General features: G+C 38.6%; 1 pseudogene; it reads left to right on the plus strand.

The window, feature by feature from the left end:
- The first annotated feature begins 17,614 nt into the window (after positions 1-17,614).
- Positions 17,615-18,406, plus strand: LOC147528833 (uncharacterized; annotated as a pseudogene).
- The last annotated feature ends 5,032 nt before the right edge of the window (positions 18,407-23,438 follow it).

Below are 23,438 nucleotides of genomic sequence, written 5' to 3' on the forward strand. Positions count from 1 at the left end.
TGTAGGCCCTCTTTAAGTACTGCAAGACTGCTATAAGATCACCCCGGAGCCTTCTCCAGGCTGAACAACCCCAACTCTCTCAGCCTGTCTTCAGAGGAGAGGTGCTCCAGCCCTTGGATCACCTTCGTGGCCCTCCTCTGGACTCGTTCCAGCAGCTCCATGTTGTTCTTGTGTTGGTGACTCCACAGCTGAATGCAGTATTCCAGGTGGGGTCTGACCAGAGCAGAGTAGAGGGGCAGAATCACCTCCCTTGACCTGCTGGCCACGCTTCTTTGGATGCAGCCCAGGATGTAGTTGGCTTTCTGGACTGCCAGTGCACATTGTCAGCTCATGTTGAGCTTCTCATCAGCCAGCACCTCCGGGCTGCTCTCAATCCATTCTCCACTCAGCCTGTACTTGTGCTTGGGATTGCCCCAACCCACATGCAGGACCTTGCACTTGGCCTCGTTGAACTTCATGAGGTTTATACAGGCGCACCTCTCAAGCTTGTCAAGGTCCCTCTGGATGGCATCCCTTCCCTCTTTAACTATGAGATTAACCTATAAGAACAGCAGGTATTCAATTTCTTCTTTTAGTTCTCAATATATTACAGCTAACAGAAGTTTAATCTTTCCAGTCTTCTTTCTAATACAGACATAAATTTTATTAGTCTTGAATTGTAAGATTACAATGACCTTTAACCATAGAACAATTGAAAAGTAAGTGACTAATCAGTACACATTCAACTTTGTTATACCTACCCATTGTTACATACTACTTGCTACTTGAGAAGAAGTGATATTCATGCAATGTATTTTAATTGTTATTTATTTCATACACAGAGATTGCAGGCTTGCCTAGAACACAGTGACTTTAATTGAACCATTTGCAAATGTCACCATTTACTAAGGACATGCCATGAGATAAAGGTGAACGCATGATAGATGAGTAGATGTAAAACTGCTTAATTTCCTGTTAAACTACACTAAAAAGTCCATATAAGTCTCTTCTACCCACTCACCACTTTTGTCTGAACTTAAAGCATTGATAGTTTAAAGCTCTATCTCCTTATTCAAAAATGTAACTATCCCTTTCACCTCTTCTTTTCAATTTCCTTCTGTTTCTCATTTTGATATTCATTTTGTTGCAAAAGGACAGGTATCAGCCTTTTGAAGAAAGATCTTGACACAAGTCAAAGATATTAAAAAGTGAAACACATTCATCGCTTAGAAAGACATTAATTCATACTAGCTTTATTGCAGACAGTGAGAAAAGACAAATCTCTATTCCATATGAACTTAAAAACTTGATATTTTTCAAGTAGCTCCAAACGTTTTTCTTAGAGTAAGGACTAGACTTACTTGAACTGAAGGAAACATCAACTGAGCAGTTGATAGCAATATAATTTTCGATGTATTGTAGTACTGAAAAAGTCAACTTGGTCTTAAATTGAAGGAAATACACTTCCTAGGAAAAGGAAATATGTCCTTAGTTTTCTGTAGGATACCAGGGATTTTTTTTGTCTGGAGGAAAAGGTTTTATTAATTACAGGTAAATACAGCAACCTAACTGACTATATTACTTTCTATGATGTCCTCACAGATCATAATCCCATTTGAATGCATTTGATATTTGAAATTACTCACTATAAGAAATCTTAATTCATTCATTGTTGTAACTTGTATTTCAATAGTCTCATAAAGGAGCAGATTATCATAGACTTTTCTTTAAAAAAAAAAAAAAAGAAAGAAAAAAAAAGCTTTCCACTGGAAAAAAAAATATTACATTGGTTGATATGAAACTTTCGTTAGAAACCAGGACCATCTATGTGAGGAGTGGGAGCAATTTGCCCCACATGTTATCACAGTGCTAATCTATGACATTTTGGTTCAGCTCCTCAAGAGTAAGTCAAGTTTTCCAACTTTCCAAGAAAAAAAACGACGTGTAGGTTTTCATCTTTTCATATGATAGGCATAAAAATTAAATGAGAAAATGTATTAGCTTTTCCATTTTCAGCATATTATCAAATTTAGGGCACCAGATTTTGAGAAGCTATATAACCAAATAGTGAAAGTTAGTTGAAGTCCTAAGCATTACTCTTCCACCACAACAAAAGAAGATTCTGTCTGAAGTAATTTTAACCTCAGCTTTAGTTAAATGAGTAAGTAGACGTTAGTCTGTTTTATGGTGTGGTGAGGTGAGACAAGGGGAAATCAAGTGAGACAAGCAGTGTGCCCAGGTGGCCAAAAAGGCCAATGGGATACTGGCGTGTATCAAGAATAGTGTGACCAGCAGGAGCAGGGAAGTGATCCTGCCCCTGTACTCGGTACTGGTGAGGCCGCACCTGGAATATTGTGTCCAGTTTTGGGCCCCTCGCTTTAAGAGAGATATTGAGCTCCCGGAGCGAGTCCGAAGAAGGGCGACTAAACTGGTCAAGGGGCTGGAAAATAAAATTTATGAGGAGCGGCTGAGGGAGTTGGGGCTGTTTAGCCTGGAGAAGAGGAGGCTGAGGGGAGACCTGATTACGGCCTATAAATACTTGAGAAAAGATGGTGGGGAGGTGGGGGAGGGGCTCTTTACATTAGTGATGGGTGATAGAACAAGGGGAAACGGGCATAAGCTTAGTCAGGGGAGATTCAGGTTGGATGTTAGGAAGTATTTCTTCTCTGAAAGGGTTGTCAGCCACTGGAATAGGCTGCCCAGGGAGGTGGTTGAGTCCTGGACATCCCTGGATGTGTTTAAGAATAGGGTGGATGATCTACTAGAGGATATGGTTTAATGGGGATTAGGGATGGTTGGACTCGATGATCTCTAAGGTCTTTTCCAACCTAGAAATCTATGAATCTATGAATCTAAGTGACTTAATGAGACTGAGAAAAGATGATGAAATCAGATGAAATGAGAGCACGTAGTGAATTGGACATTAAGTCTACAGCTTTTACCAAACAATTCAGTGACCTAAACATAGGTTTAGGTTTATACAGTCGCAATCTATTATACACAATTAAGCTACTGAAAATATTTTCTAGCTGAAGTTCAAGCTGCTTTAGTTGGACAAGAAGCTTGTGTTTGATGTTTCTCTTTCTGACTCAATGAATACAAATTACTGTACATATATTTGCCATTATTAATTATGAAATCACGTTCTATATGTTGTCTTTAACATTTGCAGAAAATACTTTTCTTTTTTTTTCTCAGCAAACACTTCTATTAGCCTACTTAGCTAAAAATGAATGGAGGTGAGAACACAGTTTAACCAGATTCATTTAAACCTTGCAACTTTCCCTCTCTGAGTTCTTGGCTTGAGTGAAACCTCAATTGAAAAATTTCAAATTGAAAAAAAATGCATTTATTCTTAGAAAATATTAGCAGTACAAATGGATATCAATTTTTGTGGGTTACAGTGTCACATATATGAACATTACTGCAAACGTGCTTGATCTATTCATATCATTTTAGGTAAACAATGAAGTAACATCATGATTTTCAAGTGCTAAAAAGAGAAGCTCTGAACAAATGTATGCTAAAACACAGCAAGTCTGTAACAGAATAACACATGTACGTTGCTAGTTAAAATCTGGGTTTTGCCCATGACGTAATTTGTATTCTGAATACAGGTCATATGTGTCCTGTAAATTTGTCCATATTCTCATGGGTGCATATTGTAACAAGCATGGCAATTGATCAGTTAAATATAAGTGAAATGGAAGTTTTTAATTGGATACAATTTTTTTTAAAAAAAATCACTCACTATGTCTAGTTCTTTAGTGTAACTAGGAACAAGATTCAATGGTAAACAAATCTGCCAGAAGAGAAGACCTTCGAGCTTCAAAAATTGGATTTAGTTCCTATGTACACTCGTTTTCTTTCACAGCTAAGAAAGATTACAATTCACAAGCAAACAGAATCCAGTGTTTAGATTGAAAGAAACTAGACATTAAAAGTAGCTATTTGGAATAAGTCTATGTGACATCTTGTATAGGTACGGTACTGTGCAGTGAGGCAAGGGGAGGTAATGTTCACACCTATTAAGTTAGATATTTAAAAGTTGTGGTCTGATGCTTCCAGTTGTCCCTTCATTTATGTCTCATGTTTCTGTATGGCCTAATAGGCCTTGAGAATTTAATTTCTTTGCTTCATGAATTCATAAACCCTAACACAGAATTCAAAAGAGGTTTGTATTTATAATGTTATATACCTGCCAAGGATTTTAAGCAATAGTCTTGTTTAAATAGGATAATTATATGGGAAATGATTTAGTCTAATACACTTCCATAGCTCTTTATAATGTATTAATGGGAAACGCAATTCAGGAGAGTCTGCTTATAAGATTTGCCAAATGTGAATTTTTAATTTAAAGTGTGTGGGTGTTACTTTTCTCTGATTGCTGAAATCCTCTGTCACGTGCCACTGCATAACATTTTTACTGCTTCTTACTTTCCAGCAGCAACTTTGATGCCATCTAACTTGTAATGAGACAAACTCCAGGGGAATTTTAAGCACTCAGAATACTCTCCAAGTCTGAACTCATCCAGAACACCAAGATCTACAATTAAACTAATTAAACTCCTGTAATGTGGCATTTTAAATTATTACAAATGTGTAGAAACCTTTAGCTGAATGACGAGGTGTGTAACACAATGCCTTCTCTTTCACTAACTGCAGCTTACATTGGTAAGATTTTAATGAGCTGATAAACTTGCTCCCCATCACTATCCAACAAATGATGCTGTATTTTTAAGTCCATAAACTACTATATCCAGTAAGAAAAAAGCCATTAAATCCATTACATACTTTTCTTCTACACACATTGCATGCAAATAAGACCAACTAGAGCAGATTCTGTTAAAGAATGATTATCTACAGAGGCAAAACTGTAAGTATTTTTTTCACTTTTATATCTTCTTACAGTTATATATGTAAGAAAAATATTGAATCATTAGCTGTGCTATTCAGGACTTGAATAAACTGGAGATCATTTTCTAATGTTAGGAAGTAAAAGAATGCAAGAAAAGTACAAGTCAAAATCAAAGACAATGCCAGGCATACATAGCACTGGTACAAGACAAGGGGATCAGACTCTTTCTTATTCCACCTTAAACTCTGTGTCAAAGTCTCCCAAATGTTGTCACTGTATTAGTTGTGGTTTTTTTCCTCTTTAAAACAATTATCAAGCCTATCTCACTTGCACCTGACATGTTCACATCTCCATTGTAGCTCATAGTTGAACAGGCTTAATGGTATACAATTTCTGAAGACTTTGGAAGTGTGAACTGACTGTTTAGCAAGACATAAATGGTGTGCCAAGCGCCTGAAGCATCAGCTCTGAAAGTACAGGCTGCTCCAGTGATCGCACGCAGAGTCCCAGATGCCGTGTCTATGTTACTATGTAGAGCAGCCCTCAGGGTAGCCTCAAGGCCAGCAGAGTTGCCCATCTACCTTGTTTACTTGTTGAATCATCCCAAAGGCTAGCTCTGGGGAAAACCTGCTGGTATTCCTGGATGGTAATGGGAACTTGTAGGGTACCCAATCCATAGGCAAAAACATTTGTACGTAGCCTTCAGCTATTCTATTTGCCATTTCAGTGACATCAAGTAGGGAAAAAAGAAACAGTGTGGAGATTATTTCTTAAAGATGCCCTCAGGTCCCTCCCAAGAGGACTCAAAATGTTTACTGTCTTAAGGGCAAAAGTGATTTCTGGCAGCCTTAGCTTAGGTTGCACACAACAGACATAATGGATGCCAAATATGTACAACATCCTCTCATTCACAGTAAATCTGAAGTCTTCACATTAGGGACAGTATCCACAGAGGAGATGCTTCTGAAGTAGTGAAATGTTTCACTACTGTTTTAAAATGTTACTCTTTTTAAAAGCCTGGCCACCTGATTCAAAGACTAAATTGTTCCAGTCCATTGATCATACATGTATTCCTGGCCTGATAAGTAGCGCATAAGTTAAATTCAACCTTTAACAATTTTTGAAACGTGATGAGGGTGGCCTAAGCTAATATGTTTCACTTCACAAGTAGGATGAGATAGAAGCATGCCTGGATGACTACTGCAGCTCACGCAATTCATTCAAATGTAGTGAATTGTTTGAATTGCTTGCTGACACAGGAAGTTCCCAGAACAAGCAACATACCTGCAGCAGCTGAGCGCTCTGCTTCTGTTTTCGTCTCTATCTACCCTAAGGTGATACGCCTGTAGTCCTTTTCTCCCCATTTCCCTCTGTATTTTCTCTCACAAGAGAAAATAAACTGGATTACACTACATTGTTTCCTCTGGAAAGAAGGCAGGGAATGCACACGAGCTTAAAAAAAGAAAACTGAGAGCTGGAAGCACAGCCTGTGTAGTTACGCTTCTTAAGGCAACAGCTAATTTGAAAAGACAAATCCATTAAGTTGATCACTACACTGATTCCCTTCTTCCCTCCCCTGTCCTACCTCTCCCTATGATAAGCATCATGGCAGAAGAGGGGCTCTGAATTCAAACAAGACATAATTTCAGGAGATAGTCTTTGGCTTGAGCCTTTAGGAAAACAACACTAAAAAATCCAGAGCTCAAACCCAGTAATTCATAAGCCTTCAGAATAAGAAGAAAACTTGTTCTTTAATTAAAGGTAATTTTGGAGCACTGATCTCCACCAATGAGGACATTCTGTGGTGAGTTTGCAGAATGAGAAAATAACAGACTTGTTAGTTTGTTTTTTTCCCTGAGTTCATCACATCTGGAATTCATATTGTTCCACATTAATTCATGTTTGATTATCAACGCCATGGAATTTTTCAAGTGTTTTTCCAGGTGTAAATCACAGAGGACCAAATAATTAAAACATAGTATTTCAGAAAATACATCTTTTTCTTCCTGGACCACAGAAGCCTGCCTCAAAGTACTGTACCTTGAAAAAAAAAAGAGCATAGGAAACAACCACATTACAAAAATTTTAAAATGTAATGATCCCAGATAATGTACTCTCAAAAGTCCTAAAAGCTTTAATAATTTATATTGCTTTTCAGGTGTCTTGAAAAAAATAGAGAATTTAAAAGGCTTAGGGCACTAGTAAGATTTTCTAGTGTTGAAAAAAATATTGAAAACAACATTAATTAAAGAATGCAGAGAGCCTAATGTCGAGCCTAAGGAATTTCATGGCATGAATATTTGGGACTCTGACAAAAGATGTTTAGAGACTGAAATTGCCATTTACTGTGCCAGTTCTCAAAGCTTTAGATATCATCCAAGGTATTTGCTATCCATTGTCTAAGCCATATAGGTCTGGTTAATAAAGACTACTATTGTGGTATAGAATATTTCAGCATCTCTAGGGTATCTGACCTAGCACAAAATGGCACTTGATTTAAACTTACAGTATTTGAAATTAAAAGGGTAGAAATAATATATCTTCAAAATGACTTATTGAAGGATCTAAATCTGCAGGTGTTACAAGGGAGCTATTCATAAGTACTTCCAGTTAAGTGCCCTTTACTATATTCAGTAAGTCTTTTATAAATAATCTAGACAATGATACTGAAATCATTATGGTCAAATGTATAGATAACAGATTGCAGGTTCAATAAATAATGAAGTGCAACACAATTACAAAAGTGCTTAAAGCTCTTGAAGAAATGGTTACTTCCCTTTCTAACAAAAAGTGCGCTGTTAGATTATATCTGGAATCAAAGAGTCTATATTTACACAACTGGATGTTTAGCCTTGAAAAGGAATGAGTCAAAGAGGGATTTAGTGATTACGCTAGATGATTGCCTTATTATGTAAGCTTAATGCAACGCTCAGTGAAATTTACCTCAGAAAAGTGTACAAAAGTTAAATTATCTTGATCCACAGTGTCAGTAAGTCTTTTAGTAGAATAATGTGTACTCATGGTGTCCACTTCTCCACAAATCATTAGCAAAATTTCAAATTAATTCTTAAATGATCCAGAGACCTGCTAGAAGGACTTTGGCTGCATAGCTTAATAAACTAATACAGTAATTTATGAGAAAAAAGGTTGAAGGAGTTGACTGGATCAAAGACTGTGGGTGCTTAAATATGGAGCAGAAGTTGGGGTGAAAAGAGGAAGGCTTTCAACATTACTGAGAAATGAATTAGAAGTCAGTAGCTGGAAAGGGATTTCAGAATATTCAACTTTAAATAAGAAAAAAATTTCTAGTAATAATGATAACTAATGCTGACATAGCTTTTCAGTGAAGATCATCGCTTCAATATTACTTAGAATCTCTAAAGCAAAACCCTTGTATATTGTTAAACAGATCTTCTGGTCCAGGTTTGAGAGATATCCTTCAGCGCACAAGAGATGACAAAAGCAGCAGCAGTGCTCTTTTTAGCTCTTAAGGGCTGGAAATATGAGCATTAAGTCTTCATATTCCTCCTCTGCCTCAGTTAATTTCCATTCTGAGTGAAATTTCCAAGTTTGTTTAATAATTCCATGACCATACATAAGGCAAATGGCTTAATCAAATGTCTTGCTTTCTGTCTTCTCTGGTTGTGTAATTTGGCTTCTGATTTTATGAGGGCTTTTATTTGAGTGGGTTCTAATATGATTGAAGATGTCCTGATTGTATATGATCAGTCAAGTCTCTATTTGGCTCATTTACTTGCCTCTTTCATGGCCTCACTAATCACACCTGACTACTTTCACAAGCAGTAGCTATGTCCAAGAAGTGACCAATTCTATTTAATTTACTTCTGTGTAATTTCTTTGTGATTTTCACATCACTGACAAAGTAACTGCACAGCTGGTGTTAGCAGGATCTCTTCTGGTCACGTTTCTGCCTTGTTTATCTCTGAACCCAGACACTGGTAAATGGCCTGAGGATTTCATGTCCCTTTCTGGGGAAAAACATGTTCTATCCCCAATGTTTTATACTGCTGGTACTTCTACTCCCATATTCAAATTTAAAATCCCATTCACTTTGAACTCAAGGACAGAAATTTATTTCTTCAATTGTCCTCATGCAAGTAAAATTCAGAAATATTCTATTAAGCTGTATAGCTAGGGGACATGTATCACATAAGCAAAAGCACATTAGAACTTCAGACATTTTAACTAGACATATTTGCAGCTGCACTTGCATTTGCAATTGTCCTGACACTTTGCTTATAGTTACCACTCAAATATGGTTTCCCTCAAGGTTTGGAGACTACCAGGGCTGAATTTCAAACCAAAGTATATGTGTGGCCCTGATACACAATGCATTAATAAGGCGATTATTTTCCTCTGAAAGAAATGTATACAGTAGGCAAAGTCCTTAAGCTACTCCTTCGCTTACTATGTCATCAATATATAATGTGACAAGACCAGTATTCAGATATAAACAAATGAATTACGTATGTAAATGAACTTCTAATTTAGTTATCCTGAAATACAGCAAGGTTAACAGAATTACACTGAAGCTATTACAATTGAAATGAAAATAAGATGCATTTTCATGCTGCTGGTTCAGAGACTTAGTATGAACAGTATTCAAATGGCTTTCCAACTTGATTCATTTGCAGAGAACGTGTTCAAAGTAATAACACAAAATGTGCTTGCTCTCTCTCTAGGTTTCATACATCTGCTTTATGATTTGCTTTAATAACAAATATTTTTGTTGTTGAAGTGTGTAGTAAATATGACAGACCACATCTGCAGCATGCAAGGTGTGAGGAAGAACAGGCTCTGTATGAACAATGCCTGTATGAGACTAAAATGCTGGGGTTCGTTTGTCTTCAAATATGGCTTGTTTCCCTGTGATAATCAACAGATAATTTGCCCCAGGGGCAAGTGTTCATTTATGAACAATGTCCAAGCTGCTATGGTAGGACTCATCTCACTTGATTCAATGTTACTTTGCCAGTGCTAACAAAGTTCTGTTGCTTTAGTAAGATAAGACATGTTTGTGGCCTACATTATATCAAAGCTGAATTTCTGTTCTCACAAGAGCATCAGAAGAAGGTGAAGGTTAGGCTAAATCTATGACCCATACTATGAAAATTATCATTATTTTCTTAACTGGAGTGTTTTAAGATCTTTAATATGCAAGCAGGCACTCACTTCTACATAGGAACTTGGATAAACAGAGTGTATTGGGTTTACATGACAAGGTTTTGGTAGCAGGACAGGTTGCAGGAGCGAATTCTGTGAGAAGACGCCAGAAGCTCCCCCCATGTCAGACAGAGCCAGTTCCAGCTGGCTCCAAGATGGACCTGCCATTGGCCAAAGCTGAGCCGATCAGCAGAGTTGGTAGGACGTCTGTGATAATGTATTTACGGAAGGGTAAAAACCGCTGCACAGCAGCTGGAGAAAGGAATGAGAAAATGTGATAGAAACAACTCTGCAGACACCAAGGTTAGTGAAGAAGGAGGGGGAGGAGGTGCTCCAGGCACTGAAGCAGAGATTCCCCTGCAGCCCATGGTGAACATCATGGTGACACAGTTTGTCCCTCTGTAGCCCATGGAGGGCCATGGTGGAGCAGATATCCATGTCGCAGCCCATGGAGGACCCCATACAGGAACAGATGGACATACCCTGAAGGAAGCTGTGACTGTGAGGAGATTCCATGTTGGAGTAGGCTCCTGGCAGGAACTGTGGCCCATGGAGAGGACCCTACACAGGAGCAGGTTTTCTGGCAGGACTTGCAATCCCATGGAGAACTCGCACTGGAGCAGTCTGTTCCTGAAGGACTGTACCCCATGGAAAGCAGCCACGCTGTAGCTGTTCTTGAAAAAGGATCAATTTTGGAGAAGTTCATGAAAGACTGTATTCTGTGGCAGAGACCTCATACTGGAGCAGGGGAGAAGCATGAAGAGGAAGGAGCCTCAGAGGTGAAACGTTATGAACTGCCACTCACATTCCCCACTCTCCTGTCGTGCTCAGGGGGAGGAGGCAGAGAGTTAGGAACAAAGTTGAGCCTGGGAAGAAAGGTGAGGTGCAGGGAATGCGTTTTTAGTTTTGTTCTTATTTCTCATTATACTGCTCTGTTTACAAGTAATTTGCAATAAATTAAATTAATTTTCCCAAGCCAAGTCATTTTGGTTCATGTGTTTTGCTCGTGACAGCAATTGGTAATTAATCTCCCTGTCCTTCTCTCAACCCATGAGCTTTTAATTGTATTTTCTCACTCTGTCATGTTGATGGAGGGGCAGTGATAGATCATCTTGGTGGACACCTGATGTCTAGCCAGGGTCAACCTACCACTTAGAAAAAGTCATCACTCTTCCTCAGAAAGCTCTGGTGCTTATATTTCTAGTTAGATGCACTCAATACCTACCTATTTTACCAGTTTCCTCTTACAATGAGGCCTCAGGACAGAACACGGGATTCGCTGAGTAAGAGACAAAACACAAAAGGGAACATAACTCTGTAACTCAATAACTGAAGAACTCAACTAGTTCCTGTCTACCTCATCTTAACCTAAAGACATTTGGAGATTTGAACTCAGAGCCCTTTTTTCAAGCTGAAGGTTATATTCCTTGAAGTGTTACCATTTTGAGATAGTTAAATTTATTTTATCTTTTCTACAAGAAACTTGGCGGCTTAGAAGGTTCCATTCCAAAATACAAGACAGGCATTCATCCAATCAGTTAAGCAGAGTTTAGGAGCCTAGCTCAAGACTGATTTGAGAAAATACCAGCTAACCTATGGCATCAGATCATTATTAGCCAGCTGGACTGAGTTAACTAATTAACTCAAGGTACCGATCCTGTCTACAAGAGGCAGGCCATTTCCTCCTGCTTGTGGAAGATGCAACAGTGTCCTTGGTGCTGCAGCCCAGGCTGGTGAGCAGCAACTGGTGACCCTGATGTGATACATCTGAGATCCTGAGAAGCCCTGACTCCCTTGCTGGAGCTGAGAGCCTGAGCTGAAAGAGCTGGAGCCGGGAGCCTGAGTGAGAGTCCTTTGGTGAAGAAGGTAAAGCTGTAAGCCCTGATGTGGTATTTGTGAGAGGGAAGTGTGCTGGAGTAGGGTGAATGGACTGGATCTCTGCTCACCTTAAAGCCTTTGTGAAAACAAAAATTGTAAAACAAAAAGGGGAAATTATGGCTTCCAATCATTGTTAGCCAGCTGGACTGAGTTAACCAATTAACTCAAGGTACTGATCCTGCCTACAAGAGGCAGGCCATTTCCTCCTGGTTGTGGAAGATGTAACAGTGTCCTTGGTGTTGCAGCCCAGGCTGGTGAGCAACAACTGGTGACCCTGATGTGATGCATTAGTGAGACCCTGAGAAGCCCTGACTCCCTTGCTGGAGCTGAGAGCCTGAGCCGAAAGAGCTGGAACTGGGAGCCTGAGTGAGAGTCCTTTGGTGAAGAAGGTAAAGCTGCAAGCCCTGATGTGGTATTTGTGGGAGGGAAGTGTGCTGGAGTTGGATGAATGAACTAGGTCTCTGCTCACCTTAAAGCCTTTGTGAAAAAACCTTTGAAAACAAAAAATTGTAAAACAAAAAGGGGAAATTATGGCATCAGATCATTATTAGCCAGCTGGACTGAGTTAACTAATTAACTCAAGGTACCGATCCTGCCTACAAGAGGCAGGCCATTTCCTCCTGGCTGTGGAAGATGCAACAGCGTCCTTGGTGCCACAGCCCAGGCTGGGGAGCAACACTAACCTACCATGGAGTCTGAAGTACTTTGGATGCTTTAAATTGGATTTACTGACTTGTATATTTGTATTGAGTGCTAATTTGAAGATGCTAGAATGTCCCAATTGGTTTCTGTTTGCCTTTCCTAGAAGCATGCTGATCTCTTGTAGCTGATATTGTGTATTATATCTGCCAGCACTATGAGAACATGTTGGACAATAGGACATCTGAAAATAGGAGATGAATATTTGTCTGGGAAACTGAATCCTACTATTAGGACCTGAGAGAAAAACTTCTCTGTGCACATGAAGTTGTAGTAGTAGGATTCAAAAGTTGTATCCTGATCTTTCTGGAACAGTGGATCATTTGGATCACAGTTATCCCAGGATTTAAGCCTCCAGGAATAGATTTTCTCAAATCATGCTTATCTCATTAAGACTTAAAAAAGTGTAAACTTTCAGCAGGCTCTAGATAAACCACTAAGTCTTCCTCATGTGTGAAAATCTACCTTTTTATTCACCTTCAGAAAGTTTGCATGTGATATAAAACTGTGAGAAGTGACTGAAAGACCAGTGGGTTGCACTGCTATTCAGAGGGACCTCGGTGGGCTGAAGAAATGGGCCAAGAGAAACCTGATGAAGTTGAAGAAAGGCAAATGTCAAGTCCTGTACTGGTGTAGGAGTAAACACACACACCAGTAAATATTGGAGACTTAGTGCCTGCAAAACAGCTTTGCAAAAAAGAATCCAGTGGCCCTGGTGGACAGCAAGTTGGCCATGAGCCAGAAGTGTACCATTATGGCAAAGAAGGGCAACAGCATCCTGGGCAATGACAGGAAAAGCATTACCAGCAAGTTGAGGGGCTTGAGTCATCCCCTCTACTCTGCACTGGAATCTGTCCATTCTGTCCAGCAGAAGAGAGTCATGGACATACTGAAGAAAGTCCAGTGCAGGACCACAAAGATAATTAAGGGACTGGAGCACCTTTCAAACAAGGAGAGCCTGAAAGAGTTGGGACAGTTCAACTTGGAAAAGAGAAGGTTCAAGGGCCTGGCAGTAGGGGTGCAGATCTTAGCAATGTTTATCAGTACCTGATGAGAAAGAATGAGGAACAGGGAGCCAGGCTCTTCCCAGTGATGCCCACTGATATGACAAGAGGCAATGGACACAAACTGAAATCCAGAAAATTTCATATGAACACAATAGTAAACTGGTCAAACACTGGAAGTCCAGAAAGGTTGTGGAGTTTGCTTTTCTGGAGATATTCAAAATCTTAGAGCACACAGATCTGGGCAACCAGCTCTAGTTGACCCTGCTCCAAGCAAGGGAGTTGGACTTCATGATGTCCAGAAGCTCCTTCCAATCTGAATTATTCTGTGATCCTGTGATTGAGGTACTTAACAGTGGACTTTTTGAACTGAACCACACGAAGTCTTAATGGAGGATGAACATTTTCTTATTGCCGGTTGAACTTCACTCAATTCAGGAATGCAGTTTACCTTACTGTTGATCAGGCATCTATGTTTTGGAACTATTTCTATGGGACTTAAGAAAATCTTTCAAGAACTTAAGCCATTTAAATTGAACAGGAAAAGATACATGATTTCCTGCAGAGAGCAATCTCTCATTGGCAGAGATTGGACTTTGTGACCTATGAAATACTTTCTAAGCTTAATTTATTATTACATCAGCAATAAAATAACATTTATTCTAGTAAATTGTTATGTCATGGAATGAGTCTTTGTTTCTCTCTTTTTAATACTGAAACATTGTATAAGTAATGAATTTAGCATCTTGCATTAGTACTAGATTTGCATTTATAGTACAATTGCTGTTATTGCTGTTATGTTTTATGTTATAGTTGTCTGTGAAAGTTGGGAGGTGTTAATCAACTGAAGAATGCTGGTTTAGCAGACATGGGATAATAAAAGGAGAAAGTGATAACAATCATTAGTTTAGAACTAATAAAATCTGTTGTGTGTAATTTACCTATAACAGTTAAAGCTCACTGTAATTGGTCTGTCATTTTTTATCACTGCAAAATATGCTCCTATTCTCATGATAAGAACTGTTGCTACAAGGCAGTTTGTAGGTGTCTTTGATTGATTCACTGAGTTCTAGTAAAATTATAGGTGTCATCGCCAGGAGAAGAAAACCAGAAAGGACCCAATATGCTCTTTATCTTCAGAAGGCACAAGTTATTAGTAGAAAGATTATTGGCCCAAAGTTTCTTAGCTGTGAAATAGTTTCAGGCAATTTCATTGCATTTCATTAAAAATTAAGTTGAATTGTTAATATCCAAGATTTAAAGCTAATTCTTGAGGAACATGTGACAGATGGACATAGTGAGATGAGGGTAATGATGTGAAATACGTCCTTTGACAAGTCTTCCATTGTCTTTCATGGCTGACAGATATTATAATTTAGTTTCCATTTTTCTCACTTCTGCCTGTGGTTTTTGGAAACAAGACTCTTCCTTTATATCAGAGACATACTGTATAAAAGAAGTCAGAAGCTGCTTCCAGGAAGGTGAAGTGAAGGCAACCTATATGCTGGAGGAAGAGTGTCATGATCAACTAATTCGACAAATAAGGGAAAGTCTATAGCTAATAAAATATTTCTGAGATCAAGACTCACTATTCAATTGGATTACAGATTCACCGTACTCTGATCAGTTAAAGATGAACTAGTGAAGAAAGTAAGTCACTGTTGCAGTAAGATGAAAGCACAAGGAAGGAAGTAAAAGAAATTGTCCTTGGATTCAGAAAAGTGACAGAAGAAAACAGGAACACAAAATACAACCTGTTTAAGTGTTGTAAATGATTTTTTTTTTTCCTATCCTGAGGTTATTAACCTCAAGCACTGACTTTTTAACACTTCAGTAACCATCCGAATGGTGAGAGAAATTATTACAGAGATTAAAATATTCCTACATACCTATACAAAAAGTGACTGAAAGATAAGAAAGTAAGGGAATGTAATTAGCTGCATGGATTGTATGCTAGATCTCTTATTTTAAAAACCAATAAATTAAACAATTATCTAGTGCTTATGCTTATAATTCAGTCACTACAAGATATGTTGGTTAACTTTTGAAAAGAAACTAAGTATATTTTGTATGACTGTTACTATGGTCACAGAAAACTCATTATGAAAACTTACTGATTTTGTCTCATTTCTCTTGTTGCTGTCATGGGGTAAAAGAATATTCAGGGCACCACTAAATGAATTTCATTCTGAATTATGCTGACATATCTATGAAATGCTTTTTTAACCTTTTAAAATACAACCACCAAAACTGTAGATTAGTGTAAAGATGTTTTCACTGTGAATAGCACGTTGAATCACTTTTCAGTTTGCAAGCTGTTTATTTGAAGATTGTTAGTGTTTTAATACATTTACTACAAATTAATCATAGAATACTGAAAGAATATTTCTTATTCAATGCTTTTGACCCAGGTCGTTGAAAAGATTCAGTGACTGTTCTTTTTAGCTGGCATGGAGATCTGGTGACACATTTAAGTCCCTAGAATAGTTGCCGAGAACTCATAACCACTTTTCATACAAACATATAATTAATTAATATGCTGTTTCTCTGCATATGCATGTAGTGATCAAGCTATTACCTTACCATCTGCTCACAGAAATGCAAAGTGATTTTAAAAGGTCCTGAAAGAAACCTCCAAAGACATTTTCATTGCAGAATCCTATCATAGCATGTTATATTATCTTGGTTAAACTAAACCTGTGTATCAACTGCTACTAATCTTTATTTGCTGTAGTCAAAAATATATCAATGATGAACTGGTTTTTGTCAGTAGAAATGGAAGAACAGGTTTAAGATTTGCTTTCCTGTCCTCGTGTAATTGACTGCAATCTGTAGGAGAGTTAATCCTCTGAGAAAAAAATTAATAATCCCACGTAAAAGAGCATTCAACATTTTTGGATAAGAAATATGTTTGTCCAAAGAAATCTCAAATCGATGCATATAACAAGGTTATTAGGCCAATGAGCCTTTATCATTAACTTAGAAAGATCATCAAGAAGAAAATTATATTTGCTGTGTTCAATTTGACATCTTCAATAAACATTAAAAAAGTGTCACTTCAGGTTGAAGTACAGATGGTCACATGCTTGCTATTAAAACCTCAGAATAATGGAAACTGAAAAAGAGTATTATGCATCAATACCTGAAGTACAGCTGAATTGTGCAAAACGCAATTGAACTAAAATTAAGGAGGAACTGTGATGCTTAAAATAATATAAGAAAACTTCACATTTGCTATTAAATTGTGTGATTATGCGCAGTCATAAAGATCTAATAAACAAGTAAAATTTCCTATTAAATAATGACTAAATATTTTAGACTATAGAAATAAAAATCAAAGTCAAAACACATCTAATAACTCATCTAAAATCTTTACTAGAAAACAGGACATAGTTTGTGCTGTGAAGCCTCTTTTGTTCCCCTTTGCCAATTTTCTCCTCTTCAGGCTCAGTACAAGTCTGTCTTGTACTTTTCTAATTATACTTCATCCTTTTTGAGGTGGTCAGATGAGAACCACATCCTTTTCTTGGGATTCAGGAGAAACGTGAGATTTATACAGATTAATACACTTGAAACTATTCTTCTGTATTTCGTCTGGGTTAAAAAACTGGCTGGATGTCCAGGCCTGAAGAGTTGTGGTGAATGGAGTTAAATCCAGTTGGTGGCTTGTCACAAGCGGTGTTTCCCAGGGCTCGGTACTGGGGCCAGTTCTGTTTAATATCTTTATCACTGATCTGGATGAGGAGATTGAGTGCACCCTCAATAAATTTGCGGATGACACCAAGTTTGGTGGGAGTGTCAATCTATTTGAGGATAGAAAGACTCTTCAGAGAGATCTGGACAGGCCAGATTGATGGGCTGAGGTCAATTGTATGTAGAATTATAGAATGGCTAGGGTTGGAAGGGACCTCGAAGATCATCTAGTTCCAACCCCCCCTTCCATGGACAGGGACACCGTCCACTGGGGGTGGGGGTCTCTTCGCTCCCTCAGCATCTCCCGACTTTTCGAGAAATGCCCGTGTGCGCCGAGATCTGCCGCTCTGCAGCAGATCAGTCCGGATCTGGCGCAGCTCCTTTGGTGACTGACGGTTAGCGACGGCTTCGCCGTGTGCTCAACAAGGCTAAGAATCAACTCCTGCATTCAGGTCATAACAAACCCCATGCAACATTGCAGGCTTGGGGAAGAGTGGCTTGAAAACTGCTTGGCTGAAAAGGAGCTGGAGGTGGTGTTTGACAGCTGGCAGTGAGCTCAGCAGTGTGCTCAGGTGGCCAAGAAGGTCAATAGCATCCTGGCTTGTATAAGAAATAGTGTGGACAGCAGGAACAAGGGAAGTAGTTGTCCCTTTGTACCCAGCACTGGTGAGGCTTCACCTCAAACACTGTGTTTGATTTTGAGCCCTTCACTACAAGAAAGACATTGAGGTGTTGGAGTACATCGAAAGAAGGGCAATGAAGCTGGTGAAGGATCTAGAACACAAATGTTATAAGGAGCAGCTGAGGGGAACTGGGGTTGTTTATCCTGGAGAAAAGGAGGCTGATGGGATACCTTATCGCTCTCGACAACTACCTGAAAGGAGGTTGTAACGAGGTCGGTGTTGGTCTGTTTTCCCAAGCAACAAGTGATAGGACAAGAGGAAATGGCCTCAAGTTGTGTCAGGGGAGGTTTTGATTGGATATTAGAACAAAATTCTTCACTGAAAGGGTTGTCAAGCATTGGAACAGGCTGCCCAGGGAAGTCGCTGAGCCATCATCCCTGAAGGTATTTAAAGGATGTGTAGGTGTGGTGCTTAGGAAAGTGGTTTAGTGGTGGACTGGGCAGTGTTATGTTTAGGACTGAACTTGATGATATTCAAGGTCTTTTCCAACCTAAATGATTCTACGATTTACAGTAACACCAAACAGTTTTCCTGTCTTCTTGGTGGCTTTCAGGGACTAGGAATTTTTTTTCACTCATTAAACAGTCCTGAACAACATCAAAATATTTCCTACATCAGTTACAATGAAGTTAAATTCTCTCATAACTAGCTAAGAGCAGTTCCCTTGTCCCATCCTTCCTACTATCTCCACGTACAGGTTTTCATTTTTGGATTCCCCTAGGATGGCTCCATTTCTTTAGGGACTTTTGATGGCAGATCTTATTAAAACCCAGGAAATGCATGTACATTCCAGCAAATGGATCATCATCCTCAAAGTCTAAGAATGCATTCATATCAACGTTTTTAATGTACCTACAACTGTTCTCTGGCACTTGAGCTCACTAGCAGGGACCAGTTTACACTTCTTATTCTCCAAAACATGGTGGCTGCATGTTGAGGTTGGTCTCTGGTTTCCATTAACTCCTAAATTGTAAGCAGGACAGTGACAGTTGGCATGAGTCAAAAGCCTACCATAAAGTATTTTAACAGTTTATTGTTAAACAGAATCAAGTTCCAGTGTCTGGAATTGTTCCCTAAGTAACCATTGACTTTTTTTACAGTACTGTATTGATTTTGGATGGAAAGATTGCCCTCTATAGAATCCACATTGATTCTTCTTCCTTTCCTATTTCTCTCTCTCCCTCTTTTCCCCCACTCCTGCCAGTTCCAATCTGTACAGTTTGCCTGAAGTTAAATCAGATTTACCAGTTCATTTTCTAGTTCTCTCCTGGACTATTTTAAAAATTGATTTGATCCTTTCTATCCTTCTGATTTTAGCTGGTAGTTAGCAATTTCATATTTGATTACCTTTAGAGTTCTTGGCTGAATATAATTTCTTCATGTCAATTTCTTATTAATCTCCATATTGGTTTAACTTAATAGCCATTTACAGACACTTCGATTTGAGGCAGTTCTTCAGACTGTTTCCTCATTAAAAAAATGGCCACCATTATGGAGGCACATTAGGAGAACACAAATGCGACACATTTTTAGCTGTTCTACTACGGTCGTTTCTTCCTTAATTATTTCTTTAGCACCTGCATCATCTTTGGACCCTCATCAGTTCTTTGGCAGTCTTTCTGACTTCACTGTACTTTAAAAAGCTCTATTAGAATTTTTAAAGTTGATAGCAAGTACTCTTAAACATTTTTTCAAGCTGGCAATGCTTAACTCACCAGCATATATGCTCTCTTCTCCTACTTTCTTCATTGGGACTCAATTTTTATCTTTTGAATGACTGTTTTGTTTGGGTTTTTTTAAATTCATAATAATTCCCCATACTCAGCTGTTTACCAGCTCTTTTTATCCTTTTAGATAGGAATTCTATAGACCCTTTGCCTCACATATGGTTTTCAATTTTTTATACTGCCTGCTTGAGAGAATTTAGACATACTAACTCTCTTCAGCTTCTTTCTAACTTTAATTGTAACTATTTTATTAATGTACATGTATTTTTTCTTTCTGAAATTAAATATTATTGTGGCAGATTTCTGTAGCTCTTTTTAGCATACAAAGTTGCTTAATTCTATTATTTTTCAAAAGTGATCTATTTAGGTGTTTTGCTGGGCATTTAGCACTAAGTAATGCACTGCAACATCTCAGTCTAAGGAACCCAGCAGGTTCTTTAGACTCAAAGTTCAGAATGTGGGCTTCCCTCACAATGGACAGAGCACTAAGTGTCTCAGAAAATGAATACTAAAACTCCCATGATCATAAAAGGTAATTTAAAAAAAGAACACCACAAAAACTTAATATGGTGATCAGTCTTCCATTTTTCTTCATGCCTGCAGCAGGAATGTGAGGGAGATCTATCATTGAGGTTCCTCTGCATTATGTCCTGAAGGCAGGGAAAGACTAGTATTTATGGATAAACCTGAGCAGCACCAAACCTTTTGCTGTTAAAATGATGATAAAGACAATGGTGCTGTCTATTAATTATAAAGGAACTTGATATCCAGGCAGACTTCAGTTCTTGGCCTTCTTTATCTTGTAGGATTTTAATCTTGTATGTCTTCAAACCAGCAGAATATCTTCATCATCTCTGCCCTCGTGAGACCTCACTTGGAGTACTGCGTCCAGTTCTGGAGTCCCCAACATAAGAAGGACATGGACCAGTTGGAGAGGGTCCAGAGGAGGGCCACGAAGATGATAAGAGGGCTGGAGCACCTTTCCTATGAGGACAGGCTGAAAGAGTTGGGGCTGTTCAGCCTGGAGAAGAGGAGGCTCCGGGGTGACCTTATAGCGGTCTTCCAGTACCTCAAGGGGGCCTACAGGAAAGATGGGGAGAGGCTGTTCAGGATGGCCAGTTGTGATAGGACAAGGGGTAATGGTTTTAAAATAGAGGGAGGTAGGTTCAGGTTGGATATTAGGAAAAAATTTTTTACTATGAGAGTGGTAGAACACTGGAACAGGTTGCCCAGAGAGGTGGTGGATGCTCCATCCCTGGAGACGTTCAAGGCCAGGTTGGACAAGGCCCTGAGCAACCTGATCTAGTAGGAGATATCCCTGTTCCTTGCAGGGGGGTTGGACTAGATGACCTTTGAAGGTCCCTTCCAGCCCTAACCATTCTATGATTCTATGATTCTATGATCATGAAGTTATCATACTATGTTCTACTCCATGTCTCAGAGAGAAGCATGTACAAAACTACTGGGGCTAGACAAGCAAGAAAAAGTATGTGTGTCTGGAGTGAAGCCCACTGGGAGTCAAAGTTTCTGCTTCTTGTTTTGTTTATACATTCAGATGCTGGAAGGGTTAGGCCCCTATGAGGCACTCTTTTTACAACTAAAAATTCTCCCTGATACTGACCTATTGTAAGGATTTCTACTGTCTAAACTGCAGAAACAGGTGACAGGAGTAGCTTGTTAGTATCTCCTTTTAAAGGAGCAGCATGAGGAAAGGAGGTGCTTTGAAACAAACTGTTTGTTGACGGCAAAAGAATAAAGATTTAGAGAAAAAGACATAGCGATGATTCCATTCCTCTTTGTTTCTGTCCTCCGCATCCCTGCTCTTAGCACAGTCCTTTCTGGCCTACCCAGCTGAACTATTGTCTCAGTTCTTTTACTTTTGTGACCGTTTGGCCCAGAGTAACCTGGATTTTTACAACAGATTTGTTTCAGGACAGTCTTGTGCTTAATATCATCTTGTTCAGTTTCTTATTACACATTATACCAGTACAATAAGTTCATAATCTATATTCTTGACATAACCCTCTAGATGTCTGTGAAATCAGTATTTGTAAGTAGTAATTAAAATATTTTTTAAGGGCGAAACCTTTTATTTAAGGGAATTTGATCGTACTTGTCAGTTGTTAGTGTTCTCAAGAAGAAGGCAATGTAATATGGTTACTCTTACCTTCTCTTGACTAAACTTCATCAGCCTACAGTTTCAAAAAGTCTTGTGGTTAGGGCATAAACTCCCTATACAGCTCAGCTTTTACTATATCAGTTCAAGACATCTGGTTGTAGAATAAAATCCAACATTTATATTGCACAAAGAAATCTCTGTTTTGTTTCAAAACTCTTCTTCCACCATAAAGTTTATAAACACTGAATTTACCATGCTACCATGAAAGATGAAACAGAACTCTCTATTAGATGAGGGGAGAGAAGACCAAAATGTGAGGTCTGCTTGGAGCCTTGTTATAACAATTGGCCTAAATAATGTAATGCAATTTTTATATATGGATAATTTTTATGAGTCTTGAGAAACAACAAAGGTTGGGCTTAAAGCACACTAATCATCTTTTAAAACAAAGAGTAAACCTACAGTATATAATGTGTTCAGTGTTTTCTTTAAATGATCATTTCTTGACGATAGCATCCTGAAGCACAGATTGCCTCAGAATGCTATTGGGACAAACACTTTTCATTGATGTTTATGAATAGAAACTGACATTTCAAAATAAAACATAAGTCTGTAGATTGTTCTTTGTTAGATTTTTACATGAATGAAGGCACAACAAAATATCCTGTAATGAAGGTATTTTTACAGTGGTAGAATTCCAGTGTGCAGTATGCTAAAGTTCATTATAATACTGAGCGCACTAGGAAATATGTCGATTTGTAATGCTTATGGCTGATAATGCCATCAGAAAAAGTTCTGGTTTGTTGCCACACACACAGCAAGAGGAAGATGACAGTTCTAAATAAAATTAAAGTGTTTTCACTGTAAAATATATTGTAATTCACAGCATATCTGTGATCTAATACAGTCTGTGCAGTATGAGTACCTGGAGAATTTCACCTTATCTTCTTTTATTCACTCATGTATATTTCAGATTGCACTCTATTCCAATGTCTTTATTTAGGACAATAGCATGGCTACCAACTCCAGTTGTATTTTGAGAGTGACTCAGAGGACTTAGATGACCTTTGAAGATCCCTTCCAGCCCTAACCATTCTATGATTCAGGATCTAAGTTGTTCAAAACAGGTATCCCTACTGGGCAGCTACTCAGAAACACATTAGGCAATTTGAGAACATTTTGGAGTGCAGGAAGTTATTGTAATTGATATGTGGGAAAGGAGACAAGAAACAGCTCTAGCAACAGAAAAAGATACTCAGCTGCTGACGGAAGAAGCCAAAATCGTAGGTCAATGTTGTGCTACTTCTGTGGCAGATAGACCTAGTTTATTTGCTTCCCAGAGGAAAAGAAATGCTTTTGTTACCCTTTACTCAAAGCGTATCCAGGGTACCTCTGTGCATTTCTTACCACAGAAAAAAATAACTTTGATAATTTAACAGTTTTCCAGTTGCTGTCATAACCAAGCTGCATTTTTAAAAGTAGTTTCAGGGGTTTTGAAGGATTTTCTTTCTATACTCAGAACAAGGTTCAAAACCATGGCCTCTACTTTGGAACCGTGTATAGACAATCATATTCACCATCTTAAAGCTGTGATTTCTATAGGAGCCTTTTCCT

This window comes from Tauraco erythrolophus, chromosome 4 (assembly GCF_009769465.1).
Source record: "Tauraco erythrolophus isolate bTauEry1 chromosome 4, bTauEry1.pri, whole genome shotgun sequence".
In the NCBI taxonomy this organism is placed as follows: Eukaryota; Metazoa; Chordata; class Aves; order Musophagiformes; family Musophagidae; genus Tauraco; species Tauraco erythrolophus.